Here is a 6,278-nt window from a genome sequence, read left to right as displayed (position 1 = left end):
TTTCACGGAGAAGGCGTACAGATGGCGTTGTTTATTTTCTCTTGCTCGGATTAATTTAAGTTTTTAGTTGAGTATTCGACTGCTGTATATTTAATAATACCTTGTATTTCAAATAATTTGGTAATCTGCTCTCGCGACATAAGAAGAAGGTGCAGTAACACCAGGCGCAAAGAATATAATTTTAAATAATATAGGCAGAGGCACTCGCATGAGGCGCAACCCGTGACCCGACGACACGCGACGTAGCAAAGTGAATTTTACGTTTATCTTTGTATTTTGTTTGTATTCGTCAAAAATGTTGTCGTGTGTGCGGGCACCATAAGAAGTTTTCCGCGTCAAACCAATGGGTTATATAATAAATTAATTTAAATTTGTAACTTTCGTAACGTTCTTATTAAAAATTGGAACCAACTCATTGGTGTGGCGCAGAGCGATAAAAGACCTGACTGCCGTCGTTTCCTCGTTTCATGGAGGCTGGGAAAGTCGCTTGTTAGACATGCCACGTATGTTCATACCCTAGCTACATCTCCCATCTCACCTTCTCAATACTGGCTGCGGCTGCTACTTCTGGGTACTTAGTCTCTCGCGCCGTGGGGCTAGCAGCTCTTTTTTCTTGGCTAAAGAATTGTTGGTTAGGCCATTCAAAGGGACAGCATCTGGATTCAAACCCTCGTTACGGTGGTATCGAAAAAGTTTCAGGTTTGAGGTGGTGCTGTAAAACTGAGAAAAAAGTCTAGAACCAATTTTTGTACATTAGGTATTAATATTCCTTTATTTTATTTTATTCTGCGCTTGATCTGACGTTATCCAGACGTAGGTTTTTACTACGATTGCGGGGTATACGGATAAAACCCATGTCCAAGATTTCCTTCCTTCCCCTCCCCCATGGCAAAGAACCCTGGGGCTCAACTTTTGGCGAGTTTCGCAATTAGCCTAACTCTTCGGTGACGCTGTAGGCTGTCACAAACTATAGGTGGTTCTTAGCTAATGCCCATCCCAAACAACAACCTTTAGTATCAAACTAAATATGAAAGGTTGGGCCTTAGGGTAGGCACATGAGTGAGCTAGGTACATATAAAATTTAGTCCAGTTGGTGGTTACAAAAGGAACTATAACTTTAAAAACAATCCAAATAAACGATAATCAAGTTTTGATTGGGCATTCTTTATGGAAGTTGGTACTAAAAATTATTAAAGGTGAAAGTTGAATAACCACTTGTGCATGCAACTCAATATCCAGTTTAGTGACGTTTGCACTAAGTTTCGCAGAATTTCACGAGCGAGATTTATGTAAAGGTTAAACAATCGTTGGTTAAAACGGAAGACGTTATGAAAATGTTCCAAATATGGTCTCATAACCACCTGTTCCTTCTTCATTTCAATCTCAGCTCTTAAAGAGCTTCATAAGAAGGCTGAGATTAACTCAGCGAGCGATAGAGAGAGCGATGCTCGGAGTGCTACGTGATCAAATCAGAAAATTGGAGATCCGTAGAAGGACTCGAGTTACCGAAGTAGCTCGACGAAATGCGAAACTGAAGTGCCAAGTCTCTCAAGGTCTCAAATTCCAGCACCTTGGCTGGAATTTGAGACCCCGTGCCGGCATCACACGACCTAGGCCAAAGTTGGAACTAGGCCTCTTTTATAAAGGAAGGGGAAATTGGACTGGATTTATAAGTATCTGTGTGTCCCTCACTGCCTTTATATTTATAAGACACACTTGTTTATACACCGCAGGGCAAATTATGACCTATATATATAATATACATATGTTCCCTAGCGAAAGACGGAAAACTTATAATAGACCGCTTTCTGCCTGTCTGTCGTAATAGCCACTGTCATAATTATGTTTAGTTGGGAGACTAGTAGAGAATGTGTGGATATTTAGGAGCCATAAGGACAAACACGACTATTCATTCATTTCATTCATATGAACCCCTTACCTGCCCACTTCAGGACATGGGTCTCTAACCACAATGATCAAGGGCGTAGTCCACCACACTGGCTCAGTGCAGATTAGTGGACTCCACATCCCTTGGAGAACATTATGGAAAACTCTCGGGCATGCAGGTCTCATCATGATATTTTCCTTCACCGTTGAAGCAAGTGATATTTTAATTGCTTAAAACGAATATAACTTAAAAAAAGTTAGAGTTGCGTGTTCGAACTCGGCCCCCGAGAACGATGTCGAGCTCCTGCTCACTGGGCTATCACCACTATATTAATTGATATACAAAAGATGAAGTAAAGAAATTTAAGTCAAGATCGCAAAAAAGGCAGCAACTTTCACGGCAGTCATTTAATTTTCGTATAGTAACAACTGTTAAGGTACCTGCTCTAAGTGACCCGTCCCGAGAATTTATATTTAAATAAGGAAAATCTTAAAAACTAATTAAATATTAATTTCGTTTGGTAAATTAATTAACATAACTCATGTTCTACAGAAAAGAAGTCAGAGTTCACTAAACCGGTTCGGGAAACACTTGCGTAATCAATCTGCATCCTCCTTAGAATTCAATTTAAGCATATTCGGCAGAAAATATAAACTGGTAATTTATTCAACAGCGTCCGTGACTCTGTCCACGTACCTACCATTTCTGATAGAATTTTCTCATTCAAATATTCATTATCTATTCTTTTAAAGTTTCTTATATAAAAACACAGAAATATTTTAGTAAAAAATAAGTTCAAACACATTGGTATCATCATCGTCATATCAACCCATTACGGCACACTATATTTCACGGGTCTCCATCCGCAATGAGTATAGGGGTTAAGGCCGTAGTCCACCACGCTAGCCTAGTGCGGATGGGTGGACTCCACCACTTCCGGCTTTGAGCACATTATAGAACACTCAGGCATGCAGGTTTCCTTACGATTTTTTCCTTCACCGTCGAAGCAAGTGATAGTTTAGTAATTAAAACGCACATAACTTAGAAAAGCTAGAGGTGCGTGCTGGGATTCGAACTCGGCAGCCCGAAAGTGAAGTCGAAGTGCTACCCACTGGGCTATCACCGCTTCTGAGCCAAAAGATGTGCTCAGACCGGTCTATATGCAAGAGTACGATAAAACAGATCAGACATTGTTCAAATAACTCGTTTGACGAGATATTGGAAAAATGTGACGAATGGGTTACGCGAAACCGACTTGCGAGTCTGTTGAGGTTTTTTTTTAAACTAATTATTAAATAAAAAATGTATTTTTCATATTAGTTTCATCTAATTCGGTTTGCGTTAACATCTATGAATCGTATGTCGCCACACCCACCTGCCTTCATTAAGTAGGTATAGTGGGCTATGAAATGAAAATACGATTTTAGACTCTTATTACCTCGGTTGTAATTCTAAAAAATAAACCGTAATTCATTATTGATCTTTTCTCGCGTTAGAATTTTTATAAATACTTAATCGACTTAAAAATTATAGATTGACAAATAAACTGTGATCCCACGATTTGAAATATTTTGTCATTTATATAAGATGTACGAATAAAACAGGCTTGCTTTGAGCTTGAGTTGCCTCGCCGCTCTTGAAGTGATAATGACATTGTTATAATATATAGGTATAACCTTGTAGTTCTAGTAGAGAAGATATAATTCATACCTTCATCAATGTTCTCAGTTCATTAAAGAATACAAGTCATGGAAATCGATTCATCTCGAGGTCTGTACAATGCGGGAATTGTTATGTGATTATTACAGGGTTGATTGGTTGATTGCAAGTAGGTTTGTGTTTTGCAACGATTTTTAAGTGTCAAGAACACATCCATAAATGGGTAAAACACATAATTAAACTCATAGTATCAATTATTTACAAAAATATTACAAACTTGAGTTATTTTTTTTTATATATAAGTACCTAAACTAGATGTTCCCCGCTACTTCGTTCGCATTTGGCTTGGTTTTTTTAAATCATGATGATAACGTATTTATTTGGCATGTTTATAGAAAACACTGCGACTACCCTACAATTGTTGTTATTGACTGAGTTTATAATACTTTTAGCCAATCAGAACAATATAGCGATCTGTTAAAGTTTGATGCCTGGGGTGCGTTACCGAGGCCTGACAAACAGCCAGGGAACGAAAGGGGCAAGTTGTGCATCGTAGACTGCTGAAGTGTGCTATATTAGTAGGTTGTAACGTTTGCGGTAGAAGCCGCGAGGTGTCGCCGAGGTCGCACTGTTCTAAACGCGTTTTCTATTTATTTATTTAGTTCGTCATTTAGGTGGAAACAATTATTGCATTTTTTTTAAACAAATTTGATTGCCATATAAATGGTAATTTTGTCGACCCTTATAAATAGACTAGATATAGTATGCCGTAGAATTTTTTTTTTGTTTTGAGGTTTTGTTGAACGTTCATCCCAAAATAGAGGTGGAAGCTTGCGATGAAGTGAATCGTAAAACTAAATAAACATAATCATACATACTTTCGAGGACAAAAATTTCGAGGATTTGCCAATAAAGTTGAGTTATACTTACTTACATAAGTGATTTAATCAAAATATGCATTTTAATTTTCTTTTCGCAGTGTCGGTTCTTTGATGGCCTATAATTATTATAATATGCTCAATTGGCGGTGCAATCGGAGGGCAAAGTTATGTAAAATTAAAGAAAACCCAAATTTATTTATTTCATGGAGGTAGGTAGGTAGGTAGTAGTGTCCTTTTATTTGAGTCGAATTTCAACTCGTATGTTGTAACGCTGCTGTAAGAGTATATTTTTTTTGACAAAACTATAAAGTTGCTTTGCTGAAAATTGTGTTTTTTTTAACATTTTAGTGTAAGAACATTTGGCGACGAAGCTCACTAGGTTGGCTAATGTTTATTTTAGTCCTACGCTATTTATGTAAGCGAAGTAATTTTTGCCTTCATAGCATTGACCCTCAAAACATAGAAAAACGTTAATTATAGTTGTCTGTTGTGTACACTCCTATTATTAGCTTTTATTTTATTACTAGCCTATTATTAGCTTTTATTTTATTATTAGCCTATTATTAGCTTTTATTTTATTTAACTCGGTTGGTCATTTGTCACTGAGTTGTAGCACTCTTAGGAATAACATAATTATTTGTAAATAATAAATAATTATGTAATAATTATTTGCAAAGAAAACAAGAAAAACAAACTCAATAAGGTCATCCTTTATAAACCCTTTATTTGCTTGATAACATTCTATTTTAATGCATGCGTCGTAATTGAACATCTTTCCTCATATCTTACTATAGTGATTTGACACCGGGTGACCCGCGATTGGTGCGCAATGTAGACCTTTACAGAGACCTCCAGGACACTACAATACCCCAATGTTTTAAACAGCTTTCCAAATACTACTTTGAGAATGCAGCCAGACATTGTAACCTTCTACTTAGTGGTTACAGCATGCTCTTGCACAGACTTGGGCCTTGAAAACCGGTTAATTTTTCACAATGGTAAGGGTATATTTTGAGAACAAAATAAGTGAAACTTTTGTTGATCAAAAATAACAATATCAGGAAACATAATAATTAAGCAGTAAAGAGAAATATCCTTGTGGGAACGTTGACTGGGTTGATTGACCGTTTGTCTTTAATATTAGCATTATCAAAGCGGCGGGGAACAGGCCAGCGTATATCTTTTAGCAGTCAGAAATATAGTTTCTTGATAAATCTGTTTGCTCTAAACCTAAATAACGTAACCGGTTGAAACTACAGAAAAAACGGTTATTTTATAATATGTAAAGCTTGCTCCTCCCTTACACCGAAGAATTTTGATTTTTTTTTTTTAATTTTGAAGCAAATCAATCTCGTTAACCGCTTACACAGTCCTACAAAGGTTTTTTAATAAATGGACAAAAGTTGGCCTATTACTACAGTAGTATTACTATACGAATAAAGAAAATTCAAATGTCTATCCTCGATTTCTATTTGAATTTCTATGAATGGGTCACTACAGGGCACGGGTCTTATCTCAGAATGAAAAGGGTTTCGGCCGTAGGCCTTCCACCACGCTACGCGTTGGCCCACTGAGGATTGGCAGATTTCACACGCTTTAAGTACATATACTATATTGAAAACTCTCAGGCATGCAAATTTCCTCACGATGTTTTCCTTCGCTGTTAAAGCAACGATATTTTAATTGTTTAAATACACGCACAACACTAAGCTATTACCGCGATTTACTATAACATGTTTAATATAGATTTATCATAACTTGTCAGTGACGGCCGACGGATTTAAAGTTCTCTCCGAAGCACAGGGGTGGCCTGGGTGAACCTAACATAACTTGAAGCTAACCTAACCTAA

Source organism: Pararge aegeria, chromosome 15, assembly GCF_905163445.1.
Source record: "Pararge aegeria chromosome 15, ilParAegt1.1, whole genome shotgun sequence".
NCBI lineage: Eukaryota > Metazoa > Arthropoda > Insecta > Lepidoptera > Nymphalidae > Pararge > Pararge aegeria.
This window is presented reverse-complemented; position numbering follows the sequence as displayed.